Raw genomic sequence first — 14,286 nt, forward strand, 5'->3', positions numbered from 1 at the left:
GCGAGGTGGGGGTTTGCCGATAGTCGGTTTCCTCAACTGCAGTTCCACTTGTAAGGCCAACTCCAACGCACGCCCCCAAACGGACCTCCGTTTTGCCCGGATTCTGTCCATTTGGGTAGGGCAATGGGGTCGTGTCCGGGCCATTTGTTGGATGCGGTGGCCGTGCGCAACGCGCAGACGCATCCCGGCCGCGTACATTTTTATTTGCAAACACATATCTTTTTTTCATCATTGATTTTTGGTACAGGGAAATACATCACCAAAATTTGACTAGAGAAGCAAGACCAAAGAAAACAAGAACCACAAGAATACATTTTAGAAGATATCCAACTTCCATAACTGCTCCTGTAAGTTGGATTAGTGCCTTCTCAATGCATTCATTGTTGATCTGCGGAGGCTCGATCTTGCGTGCTTCTTTCTTCTTCGAGTGAGAAGTAGACGTTGCTTCCTTGCATCTAGTCTCATGTCTAGCCTCTATTCTATCAACAAGTGCACTAGTCTCATCTCTAGCCTCTATGCTAGCTAAAAGTGCTACAACATCTACTAAATTGCGCTCTATCAATATATCGGTGTACTCTTCTTCCCAATACCAAAACTTGCATCCATTCTACACAATAAAATTTTAAGTTAGCACAACAAGTCTAATCCGAGAGCACAACCGAAGCTAAAGTAGCACATACCCCATCGGTTGAGCACTTGATGAAAACCCATCCGGGATGTTCCGGCGTTGTAGACACGTGGCGCAAGACCTTCTTTGGGCAGTCATCGCACGTAATGAGTGGCAACGGTGCGCCGACGAGCTTTTGGGCCAGCACCGAGCCTCGCCGACCGCCATTCATGTATCTGCCGGCGGACCGTCGATGGTGTAGATCCGAGCGGCTAGAGGAGGAGTCAATACCTGCATGCAGCCTTGCGGCCTTGCCGGGGCCTTCTGGCCCGGTGCCCGGCCAGTCCATGGCGCGGCGCGGCCTCCCACAACCGGGCAAGCTCAAGTCCTACCGGATCCGCTCCAAATCCGGCCGCCGGGTGCGCAAAACACGTAGCCATGGTTGGGTAGCTCTGGGGCGTCGAGGGAAAGGGGGCTGAGCGAGCGCGCGTCCGAGCTGCACACGCTGGAGTTGGCCTAGCGGCATGGCGGACCAACCGTGTGGGGGTGCCAAGTGGCTTCACTCGTGTGGGGGATGGAAGCCATCCCGCGTGGGCGCTAGGTCTGACAGGACGGCCTTGTCGTCAGTGTGTGACCTCTGTGGCAACCGTCCTCTCCCCACTAGCCTCTTCGTTGACATGTGGTCCCGTTCCCACATGTCAGTGAGACGACGGCTAGTCCTTTTGTACAATTTCCGAACGGATGTCTATGTAGGCCGGGGCGCCTCTTCGTGTACCGTGGCAACCATCCACCGACTCTTCGCCTTTCCCTCTCGATTTGGAACTATTGTCGCACGCTCTTACTCCCTCCACCATTTGCCTTCACCCTTCCTTCTGCCATTGTTCGATCGTCTTCTCCATGGAGGGAACAGACAAAAAACGACCCCGTTATTCTTGCCCCGATCTGAATGATGACGTGGTGGAGGAACTCATTGATCGGTGCGACGTCATCACCTCGGCTAGCATGGCAAGTTCATTCAAGACCTTTCTCAACTCAACTAATAACATCATTACAATGAACCCAAGGGTCCAGGAGCGGTTTGAACTCCCCTATCTTCTTCACAGTGACCCTGCTCACTGGCGCGCGAACGACGGAGGCCTCGCCTTGTGCAAGTTGGTGCCGCTTGATAATGATACATGTCATGTTAAGATGCCATCGCTTGAGGGTAAGGCTTGCGCAGGCGCAAATGGAGATTGGGTTGTTTATATTGGGTCCAACTGCGAGTGGGAACTTGTGAATGTGTACACACGTCACAGGGTTACACTTCCAAAAATCTCACACTGCCCAGATGTTGAGCACACTGGTTATGACCGTACTTTCAACTACGGTCATGGTGACTGTCGTCTACAGAAGATAGCAATTTGTCAAGTTTTCGACCGCTCTTGGGATTTAATGGAATATGTAGTTGTTGCTATCTTTGACAAGCTTGTTGCGTTCCTTCATAGTTCAACTGGATGGATATTGCTCAAAAATCAGTTTCTATACAAGGATGAGTACCGTGATGCAATTCAATACGAGGGTCTTGTGTTTGTTGCCACCACTCGTGGCACTATTTTTGCATGGAATCCTTATGCTTTCGGTGCGTTTGTCTTCCACCGTAATTATAATTTTTTCATCCACATGCATGCGGGTTAGCTAGTTTCCCTTTACTAATTAACCTTCTTGGGTTTCCAAGGTCCTGTGAACATTCCACCACCTATACTTGAAAAAATTTATAGCCAAGGGGGAGATGACGATGATGATGATCACGAGCATGAGACCCATATACTCAGTGGCACCTGGCAACTTATTCCGATGGATCACCTCTTCTTGTCTGTATACAGGGCACCGCTGATGTGACTAAGGAAGCAGGTGTTGTCTCCCATGGTCGCACTCTCCGGACCTATTCCAACATCTATTGCAGGGTATTCGGGATGGATACTACTGTGCTAGCGCCAACACCTTCTCCATGGTTTAGTATTGATACTCTTGGAGGAAACTCGCTCTTCCTTGGACAAAACTATCCAATCATGATGAAAGGCGATCCAGCTGCTGTTGACACAACATTACTACCATTTATGAGAAGCAATTGTATCTATACCTCGGACATTGCTATGCTTCCCTACCGTGGCTATCACAATATGGGTCATGAAATAGGCCCCTTCAGCCTGGATGATCAGTCCTGCGTTGGTCTCGAGATTCACAGTAGCTGGCCCTTCCAAGACAAACTTTTCTGGTTCAAAGCAAGCATTTCCAACGCCGAGGACTGGTTGAGTTGAAGTTCATTTCATTGCTTGTTATTTGTTGTGTGATGAAAACTTTAGTATTTACTAGAATGTTTTGTTCGAACTAATCTATAATCCAATATATATCCTCGTTGTTGTTGTGTGTTGATGACTTGGTGTATGTAATGAATGGTACATTTGCATATGCATGTCATAAACTCAATTTATATATGGTTTTCGACTCACTTCTTGGAGTGTTAGTGCCATAGTAGTATAGCCAGCATCCGTAGTAGTATGAAGTTGCCACATCACATAGACCCAACCAATAGTTAGGTGTCGCACGGGGGCCGAGGTGGTGATATCATGACTGCGTGAGGTGGGCTTGTACGTAGTATGATGTACGCACAGGGCTTGCCATGTTTCCTACTCCTCCAGTCTGCCTCCTTTTGCCGACACGTGGGACATCCAGCATCCAGGTCGTGTCATGCAAGAAAATGGAGTGGTAGTTGAAGCCATGTGATGTGCATCTTGGGTTAAACTGTAAATAGAATCTTACTACTCTTGAGTAACTCCAAAAGCGGTCACCGAAGATCTTTATTGGATTTATTTTTCATCACCAGCACAAAGAGGTGAAAGATGTGCAGGTTCAGTGGGTCCTCTTGCGTTTTCACTGACATGTGGGACCGCATGTGAGCAAACAGACGGTGGGCTCCGTGCGTCTGCTGGCTGGCTGAGAAGAGAGATAGAGGAGGGCTGAGCACGGACTCCAGGAAATTTGTTGTACGTAACCAGCACCTCGATATAGGCTCGATATAGTGGGGTGGCATGGGCCATAACTAGCATTCACGTCTAGTAGTATGACACACGCCACCCACACGAGTCCCATCCGACACCAATTTTCTTGGAGTCCGTGCTACAACCATCTCTTCTCCCTCCTATTTTCTCAGCCATCACGCGCTGGGCGGGGTGGGGGTTTGCCGATAGTCGGTTTGCTCAACTGTGGTCCCACTTGTAAGTGAAAATGCAACACAGCACGCATTCCCCCTTGAGCAGTGTGCCGGACCAACCATGTGGGCAGCGGGGTGCAACGCAAACACGGCAAGCTTTTCCTTTTGAACTTGTAACTTGTAAATTTGATTCTGCTCCATGGCGCGACCGATAGATAGAAAATAATTATTTTCCCTAGAGTAATGAGAAGTTAGGTTCTGGCGCGGTTCATGCATGGAGTACGTACAAAAATTATGAAGTTGATGCGAAAGGTAAGATAATTACTAGTAGTACCATATACTACTACATGGATTTGACGGAAAGATAAAGATACATATGGATCCATCAACGATATCCTCACGCCCTAGTGCGCCGGGTCACCAACCGACGTGTGAGGAGCAGCGGCGTTGGCAGTGAGCTCAACGTGCTTCTGAATGATGCCATCCAAGGTTGCCCTACGGGTCAAGAAGGCCGGCGACCTATCGTCCTCCTTTGGCATGTAGTAGTCCTTGTGGACGATTTGCACGTAGACATGGGTGATTATGTCGATGGTGTCGTGCTGCGCCAAACGCTGCACGGCGAGCGCGACCTCGAGGTGGACATTCTCCGGCACGACGGCGGGCAGTCGCAAGGCCACCAGTGCGTCGAATAGGTTGTCAACATAGAGGCCATTGAGGGTGGCGGGCATCGCAGAGCCTGGGCGCGTGGGCTGGAGGTGTACGTCAAGGTCGTCCGCGAGCTTCTTGACGACGGTGAACTTGTCGAGGAAGCCGACGAGGACCTTGTCGAACAAGGAGACAAAGCTATCGTCCAAGCGGCCTCTCACCCTGGCGGCCTCAAGCACGACCTGGAGACGTTCCTCGGTGCTGGGCCGCAGGCCGGCGTCGTGGACCATCTGGCACAGCCGGCTGATGCTCGCGCTCATCGCCTCCATGGGTCTAGCTTCTAGTCAACTGATCTTGCGATTGGAGTGATCACTCTTGCCCTTGGTTAGGGTTCGTAGGTGCGTAGGATTTCGTAGATTGGACTGGCGGGGAGCCTTTATATGAGAAGTGCAGACTGCGTTGAATTCACGTGAGTGTTGGCCATCTACTCCTCGGCCCTCTACTGCACCTTCCTTTGGCTGTATGACAGGCGGGCCAGCCACCTATTGGGCCCACGTGTCATACAACCAAAGGCAGGTGCAGTAAGTCAATGAAGCTGCGTCCCCCTCCGTGCCGGTGCAGTATAGTCATCTCACCAGACCTCTAGTTGGGGCCAAACGAGAGAACTTTGATGTTTACTGGTTTATTGGTCCCCTTTGCATTTTGCGCCAAGTTTTGGCCTTTGATTTAACTAATAAAATGTCAATGCATGTAACCAAAAATGTTGTGTGATCCCAGAACACTTAGGCACGATACATTAACTCCCTCCTCATTTCTTATTTCGTGACATATCAACCAATGAGAGATGTGGGCCGTGCATGCTTTCAATGACTTGAGACTACCAAACATGACATGCAGTGGTTAGTTCATTGCGTGTAATCCTATTAATTAGCAAAAAGACATTAAGTTCTCTCGCCGATAGGAATAAAACAATACACCATGTATTTATTTACAGAGGGAGTAGTACATTTTTTGTGACATGCATTACTAGATATTGCTAGTCAAATACTAAATCCAGATGGACGTGGTACTACTACTACATCCACACGGTGGTGCTAGTACTAGTAGTACTACTACCAATGTACTAGTAGCACTGTACTACCCGTTGGTCAAATTATTACGTGCTGCTCCTCACAGTGAAGTGACAAGACCCTGCGCCAGAGATGACACCTGAGTATAGGCGCCGTGTTCGGCATACCATAGTCAGCCTCACCATCTGCAGTCACTACCATCATGGCTGTAGAGCTAGCCTGCTTACAACTAGCCATGTTCGACATAATTTCCCATGCGTAGATGCCCGTGCATTGCACGGAACACCAAGATAGGGGATGGACGGCGCTGGCAGCGGCCATCGCGCCAGATTTTTCCATGGCCTTCTAGATGTGGTTGGGAGGAGATAATGCTGATTGTGAGAGACAAGGAGTTGTTTGTAAATAGGGAACAAGTGCGGGCATCTTTTTGCAAAACTGGAGAAGTTTGGTTTGTATGTGTCCGATCTTGATCCGACAACTATTGGTGAAATATGGCAGGCACAACATCATCACCAACTCAGGACCTCTTTGATTTGCAGGATTTTGAAAACGCAGGAATAGGACACGGCAATATTACAAGTTTCAAATTGATATTACAAATGTTAGGAGTAATGCTACACCTACGAAGAGGGAATTACTAGGAAGTTTACGTAAGAACTTTCGTTAGTTTAGGTGGATGCAGCATTATCGTACAAACTAAAATCCACCGCCCTGACAAGTCACCAATGGGCAAATAAATTTTCGAGTCTCTGGCCACTTGATGTTTCAAAAACAAATTCAGCTTCTGAGGAGACTTTGTCATTTAGGCTTAGACGCTTGCGGTGATCAGCACGCCATTCATTGTTGCGCCAGAGAACGCCAAACCTCATTACCTTGAGCACACTTGCCTCCAGAACAAAGAACCTGGCCAATTTAATCTCAGATGTGCTGCCTCGGTAGTCGATCAAATCAATTTCTGTAAGATGGAGATCAATGCATTCGATGAGATTGTTATAGTGCAGCACATTTTTCACTTTCGGGTCATTTTTTATCTACAAAAGAAGAGAACATATTAGAGGAGCTGGCTGTATAAGATTGCCGTGTCATCAAGAGGTACCAATATCATCTCTCATACGATAGGGTTGGCTGGCTAGTGATATTTTTTCACTCTCTCTCTCTCTCTCTTTCTCTTTCCTCTCATTTACCTAGAAGCAGGTGAAGAGCTTGGGCATTTGTTGCCTTCCACTATGTGGTCAATGCCATATTTCTCAAAAGTATGCCACATAATATGCATCGATGTCAAATCAAAAGATTTTGGCACCGCTCTCGCGATGTAAGAGAGTTGGCACCGCTGTGCACACAGGCCCACATGTATAAACAAATCAATCAAACCAATGACACCAGCCTCTCACTCTCCCAAACAAGTGTTTTTTATTGCCTCAGTCCTCTCTCTCTCTCCCACGCAAGTGTTTTTTCATTGCGTGAGTTAATTTGGCACTGGAGCAAAGTAGGTGATCCAGATTGGGGCACCAGGTGAGCAATGGAGGGGCATCGATGCAAAATGCATCAAAAGTGAATTTGGCACGTGTTTTGGCCTACATAGTGGAGGGCCGTTATAGCCCACTTTTGTACTACCTCGTATTTAGTGTAAAATTTTGACCATAGATTTACCTAAGAAAATGCCAATTCATGTCACCAAAAATTATACCATTTGAAATTATGTTCAAATACGAATCCAACGATATAATTTTTAGTGACATGCATTAACATTTTGTCAGTTAAATCTATGGTCAAATTTTGATACTACAAAAGAGGAAGAGTAAACCAGGACGGAGGTAGTACTTGCTCTTAGGGTAACCATAGAGTTACTAGTCTAAGTTACTTTCCACTATGACTAGCCTAGGCTACTATAGTAGTACAACAAAACGATGCAGCTGATCACGGGATGCTGCTTCAGTTACTTAACTGTAGGTGCAGTTGGGTCACTGGCATGTGGGCCCAAGAGGCATCTGGCCCACATGTAAGTGACGCAACTGCACCTGCTGTTATGTCACTAAAGCTCAGTCCATGATCACATGAGAAAAAATACTAAAAACATTTCTTTCGGTGCAGTGCGTAGATGCAATTTTGAACACTACACTTGTCATCGTAATTTGGGAAAATTACGAAAAAATTGAGCTACATTGTGATTACCATTTACTAATAGGAAAGAAGTTTCACCTCGACGAGTAGCTTCTCCGTGCACGGAAAGCATGTAAGGAATCCAACAACTTGATCCAGATTGGGGCCAATAGATTTTATTGCCAAGATCTTCACTCTACGCATAGACTGGGTCAAGCTTGTGGGAATCATTTTTTGGAAGATGGTCGTAAATATAACAAGAAGAAATTTAAAAATGTGAATTTCAAGAAGACGGAGAAGAAGATGAGTGTTGTACCTGAACATTACGCATCCAATAAAGAGTTCGGAGAATTTGGCAGACGAGTACACCAACGCTGTCAATTTTGGCGCGTCAATGACCCAGATTTTTGTTGGACCTTCTAGATCAGATACAAGCAATCTCTCATGGAAAGGCATATTCTCAATGACCATAACGTGGAACAGCTCAAGTGATCTCTTCCCAATTGATGTCTTGTTGTGGCCAGCAAGACACAAAAATCCATCGGAGGTTCGTCGAGGCGATGTGGAGGCTAATGAACCCGTGGATCTGCTCAAGACGAAGGTACTCGAGCGCAGTACATCTGCGGAGCAGGTGCTCCATAGCCTGCTTCGAGATGCTAATGTCGACAAGGTCGGGCTGCTTGAGTTGAGGAAGAAGAAGGGCGGGTAACGGTGTCAAAACCGGCGGATCTCGGGTAGGGGGTCCCAAACTGTTCGTCTAGAGCCGATGGTAACAGGAGGCGTGGGACACAATGTTTACCCAGGTTCGGGCCCTCTCGATGGAGGTAATACCCTACTTCCTGCTTGATTGATCTTGATGATATGAATATTACAAGAGTTGATCTACCACGAGATCGTAGAGGCTAAACCCTAGAAGCTAGCCTATGGTATGATTGTTGATGATGTTGTTGTCGGTCCTACGGACTAAACCCTCCGGTTTATATAGACACCGGAGGGGGCTAGGGTTACACAGAGTCGGTTACAGAGAAGGAGATCTACATATCCGAATCGCCAAGCTTGCCTTCCACGAAAAGGGGAGTCCCATCCGGACAGGGGACGAAGTCTTCAATCTTGTATCTTCATAGTCCAACAGTCCGGCCAAAGTATATAGTCCGGCTGTCCGGATACCCTCTTATCCAGGACTCCCTCAGTAGCCCTTCAATGACGATGAGTCTGGTGCGCAGATTGTCTTCGGCATTGCAAGGTGGGTTCCTTCTCCGGATACTCCATAGAAGATTGTGAACACGAGGATCGTGTCCGGCTCTGCAAAAAAATTTCCACATAACACTGTAGAGAGAATATATTTCACAAATCTAATCTGCTGACAACTTTTCATAGCATGACATCACACCGCGGCCCGGTCATTATTCGAACCGTTTTTCTCAACCAGCTGCTGCACATATTGCGAGGCGGTTTCCGTGGCACGTCTTGTCGAAGCAGAGATCATGTCCCCTTATCACGGGATTCTTATCAATACGGGCGTGGGTAACCCAACCACGCGTTAACACGACACACGGGGAATGAGAGAGTTTTATGGGGCAAGTGGGGAGGCGCATGGTTTATACTGCCTTTATAAAGAGATAAGGGTTTATCCTTTCTCCACCCACGCCTTCTTCTTCCTCTACTCATACATTTTCCCTCTCGCTCGAGCCCCAGCGCCCAAGCGTTCATCTTCCCAACCTACAAAGGCTCGCCGAAAATGTCCGGATCTGGAGCAGGAGGCAAGTGGATGGCCTCTACCCTCTAGGAGAAGGATATCAAAAAACTCCGGGAGGCCGGGTATCTGGCCAAGAAAATCGGCCACCGCCTTCCGACGGCGGGACAGATCATCCCCACTCCGGAACACCACGAGAGGGTGGTATTCCTCCCTCATTTTGTCCGTGGGTTAGGGTTTCCCCTCCACCCATTCGTTCGCGGCATTATGTACTATTACGGGATCGATTTTCATGATCTGTCTCCCGATTCCTTCCTCAACATCTCGATGTTCATTGTCGTGTCTAAGGCCTTTCTCCGCATTGCGCCACACTTTGGCCTATGGCTGAAGATATTTAATGTGAAGCCCAAGGTGGTGAGCGGCGATCACGCCGAGTGCGGAGGCGCCATGGTGAGCAAGATGCTCAACGTCACATGGCCATCAGGTACCTTTAATGATTCCGTCAAAGAGTGGCAACAGAAGTGGTTCTATATCACTGAGCCGCGCGACCCAAAATGGGTCGCAGCTCCCGAATTCCGATCCGGAGCCCCCCTGCAGCTTATGTCCTGGCCCGAGAAGGGCCTGAACTGGTCTTCGTCCGACGAACTGTCGGAGCTCCAGACGTGCGTCAAGGGTATAGAAGATAAGAATATCAAACTTGTTGATGTGGTCCAGGTGATGTTAGTTCGCCGGATTCTTCCTTGCCAACACAGATCTTGCAGTTTATGGGAATTCGACCCGGCCAAGCACCAGACCCTGTGGGAGCTCTTCAGCTCCTCTCATAAGGACATCTGGAAGGTGCTCTTCAAGTCCGGCAAATCGTGGCCGGACTCCGCCGAGGACCGCGGGTACCAACTGTCCCACCCTGCAAGTCCGGTAAGTCATTATACGTTGGCAATTCATAAGTTTTATCTGCATAACCCGAGGGAAATGCTTGATGTGTTTTCCACCACTCTACTAGGGCTGGACGAAGAAGGTGGGGCAGATCTACTGTCCGGCCCCACTACCAGAAGAACCGGCCGGCCCACTTCTCGACGAAGATGCTGGTCCCGGCGCCTTACAAGGCGCCGAAGAAGAGGGCCGAGAAGGAGGCCAAAGAGACCAGAGGCGGACTTCGTCGCCGTGGTACTTCAGACACAATAGCCGAAGACTCCGATGCCCGCTCCTCCCCCGAAGAGGTCGAGGAAGAGGAGGGAGACCAATCCCCAGTGAGGGGGGGAGAGAAAAGGACGGCCTCCACATCTTTGGAGGCCGAGACACCCAAGAAGGGAAAAACCTCCCGCCCGGAGGAGTCCACCGCCTCTGCCGACAGCAGCCCGGAGTGGGATCCCAGGGCCAAGCCCCTGGTAAATTCGTGAGTATATAAAATCCGAGCACGTTTACGCATCGGCACTCTCTATGGTATGATGTTTTGATCATTAATCCATACCTTTTTGGCAGTCCGGCGAGGTCCCGCACCGAACCATCCTCATCAGAGGGTTCACTGGGTTCAGATGCTATGGACAGCGGGACACCCCCGAAGGCCCCTTCCCCCGAATATATACATGACGCCGAGGCGACGTCCCAGAGGGAACCAGGCCAAGGAGGGGGGGACAAGACTAGAAAGGCGGCCCCAGGGGGTCGAGCTTCAAGGGCCGGACACACGGGAGGAAAGGCTCCCATGAATGTCGACGGCGGGAGCTATCTCGAACTGGGCTCCCAGCCGGACACAATTCCGAAGACCAGTACGGCTCCAGAATTAGGGAGGCAGCCCCCCTCAGCTGGAGGGGCTGCGCCTATTCCACCGGCGGCTTCTGTCCAACCAGAAGTGCCGGATACTTTATCGGCGGCGCTAGAGAGCGCCTCCATCGTTGAATAACACCGTGTCCTTATGGGTGCGGTGATTGAGAAGATCCAGTCCGCCAAGAGCGGACTGAATGAAGCCTGCATCAGCCTTATAACGGGCTTTGAGGTATGTTTTGTGAGGTTTCAAAGAATGTCATAGTGTAGGTAGTAGCCCCTGATACACTGTTCGGTGAAAGAAAGAACCGAGCAGGGGATCAAATATAATTCCGCAGGAGACTTACTTATGGCATCTCTCTCTTGTTTAAAAGCAGGCGTCTGTCATGGCTGCCGCGTCGCATAATGCGGAAGTCTCTGGACTAACTGAGAGTCTGGAGAAGGCCAAATAAACTTGGCCAACTGAAAAAACAGTTAGAGGATAAACAAGGTATGCAAAAAAACCTTGGTCGCGTTCAACGCGAATGAATGATTTAGTATGATAAAAATATGTTTCATGGTTCGCTCTAGGGGCGATGACCGAAGTCGAGGCTCTTAAGAAGGCTGTGGCCGAGGCCGAGAAGAAAGCAGTCGCCGAGCAGGCTCGTCGCGAGAAGCACGAAGCCAGGGTGATTGAAGCTGAGCGAGAGCTTCAAGAGGTCGTAAAGAAATGCGAGGCCTTGGAGCAGAGTTTATCAGGAAAAGAGTCCGAACTCGCCCAAGCTCGCCAAGCCGAAAGTGATGCCCGGGGGGAAGCCCAGGGCGCCCTGAAGGAAATTCAGGGGGCGAGGAAGATTGCGGCTGGTAAGGCTTTGTCTATGCAAAGCGTGTATTAAAAAAGAGAAAATGATGCTTACTAATTTGAATTCGGGTTTCTCCAGGGGTATTTGCTGAGCTGCCATGCAGCATATCTGACGCCGCCCAATTCTACCGAGCCGAAGAAAGGAGTGCTACGGAGGGGCTCTTCTGGTCGCAGTATTTGGCGCCGAATTATCCGGTGCCATTTGCCGATCAGCTGAAACAGCTGATCGAACTGCATAAGGCGGCCGAGCTAGCCATGAAGGATGTAATTATCCGGATATGGCCCGCTGAGCCGATTCCAAGCAGTTACTTCGGGCTCGTGAAGCGGCTTGTGAGTGCGTGCCCTCGACTTGATGTCATCAAGCGGTCAGTCTGTATTGAGGGTGCACGAATGGCCTTCGCCCGCCCAAAGGTGCGCTGGGGGAAGATGGATGCTGAAAAGCTGATGACCGAGGGACCACCGGAGGGGAAGGAGCACCGCAAGCCCGAATTATATTATGATAGTGTCCTAAAAGGATCCCGCCTTGCGGCGGAGCAATGCACCAAGGACATTAAATTTCCATGAACACAGTCATCTGGTCCTTTGTAATGTTTAAACAAGGTCATTTCTATTATTTATTGCCTGTTAGTTGAAATTTTACCTCATGTGCGGCCGTTTTATATATATTAATACTAAGAGTTGGCCAGTCGTCGGCTTCTGCCCCCACGTAGGAAGTACGGGGGTGTTCGGGATAAACCTGAGCGCTCTTTATCCCAGTTTTGGGTCCTTGAAGGAGGTGTTCAGCACAACGAACCAGGCAATCGGACTATAAGGCTTTATCACTCTCACTTAGCCATAGGAGTTTGACAAAAGGAAGGTAGGCGCAGCCCCTGGTGTTCGGAAGACCGCACAAGGGGCTCTATAAGCACCTGATCGGAAGAAAACCGATCCATCGCACGCTGCATTAGTTATTGCATGCGGAAGAAATCCTTAAAGATTTTATAACCTCTCGAACAGCGACCAGCTCTCGCTGCATCATGACAGTCAGTTTTCGGCTTTCTCTACTGAGGTGCTCGCCCAGATGAACCGGGGCACAATCGCAGTAGTTCTCCCGGTGGCACCTTAGCCGATATAGCGGAACGTAAGGTATCAAAACACGGGAGCCGGGCAAACCCAACATTTGACCCAAGACATGATTCGGAGCTGATGCATATAATGTTATAAGTTCGGGGTGCCGAACGACCAAGGAGGTGTTCGGACTTTATTGCTGTATTATGGGTGCAATGAAGCCCCTGGCATATTAAGGCATATCTCGGTATACGGGTGCCATTTGACAAAGAGTCTCAATAAGAAACAACAGCAGATAAGCGTCATATAAAGCCACATGTTGGAAATAACACGTCAAAGCGTATGGGTACATGTAATGTGATAAAAATAAATATGACTTCAGAACCTGCTGGGACTAGGCGGGGGGAGACTGTGCGCGGATCCATATGTGGTTTGATGGTCATCGGGGGGCGTCTCTAAGGATTCCCTTACGCATTCGAGTTGTTTCCATATCGCGAGTCCTGGCCTACACAAAAGTTGACCTGTAAGAGAAAGGGTGCAAAAAAGAAAGATATTTGTATGCCGTGTAGCGGTCGAGCCGCATTGTGTGGCCTATCCTCGCGATACCTCTGTCTACTGCCGGAGTGTTTTAGTTGAGCTCCGGACGAGCCAGGCTATCCTACCGCAAAGTAGTCTGGACTCCCTTAACGGTGTCCGAGAGCTTGGCCGTCGATCCGAGGTTCGATTGAGAAATGCCTTTTGTTGCTTCTACTGTTAAAGTGGCGTTACATTCTTCGGCACAGAGGTGGAGTTCGGCCTTGCCATTAACTGTTATGACGCCACGCGGACTGGGCATCTTGAGCTTACGGTAGGCATAGTGTGGCACCACGTTGAATTGAGCAAATGCGGTTCGTCCGAGCAGTGCATGATAATTGCTGCGAAACGGGACGATGTCGAAGGTTAACTCTTCGGTACGGCAATTATCCGGTGATCCGAAGACTACCTTCAGGGTGATGGAGCCTGTACAGCGGGCTTCCACACCTGGTATAACACCTTTGAAGGTAGTTTTAGTGGGTTTGATCATTGAATGATCGATGCCCATCTTGCGCACTATGTCCTGATACAGCAAGTTTAGACTGCTGCCTCCGTCCATAAGGACTCGCGTGAGGCGAAATCCGTTAATTATTGGGTCAAGGACTAGTGCGGCTGAATTGCCCAGACTGATATTGGCCGGACGATCCATACAACCGAAAGTGATCGGCCATAGTGGGACGACGGACTTCGTCAAGTCGACATCCGTAAGAGTGCACATCCGTTTCGACTTGGGAATGTGGGTGGCGTTTATCATATTCACCG

The sequence above is a fragment of the Triticum aestivum genome, chromosome 5D (assembly GCF_018294505.1).
Source record: "Triticum aestivum cultivar Chinese Spring chromosome 5D, IWGSC CS RefSeq v2.1, whole genome shotgun sequence".
NCBI classification, from domain to species: Eukaryota; Viridiplantae; Streptophyta; class Magnoliopsida; order Poales; family Poaceae; genus Triticum; species Triticum aestivum.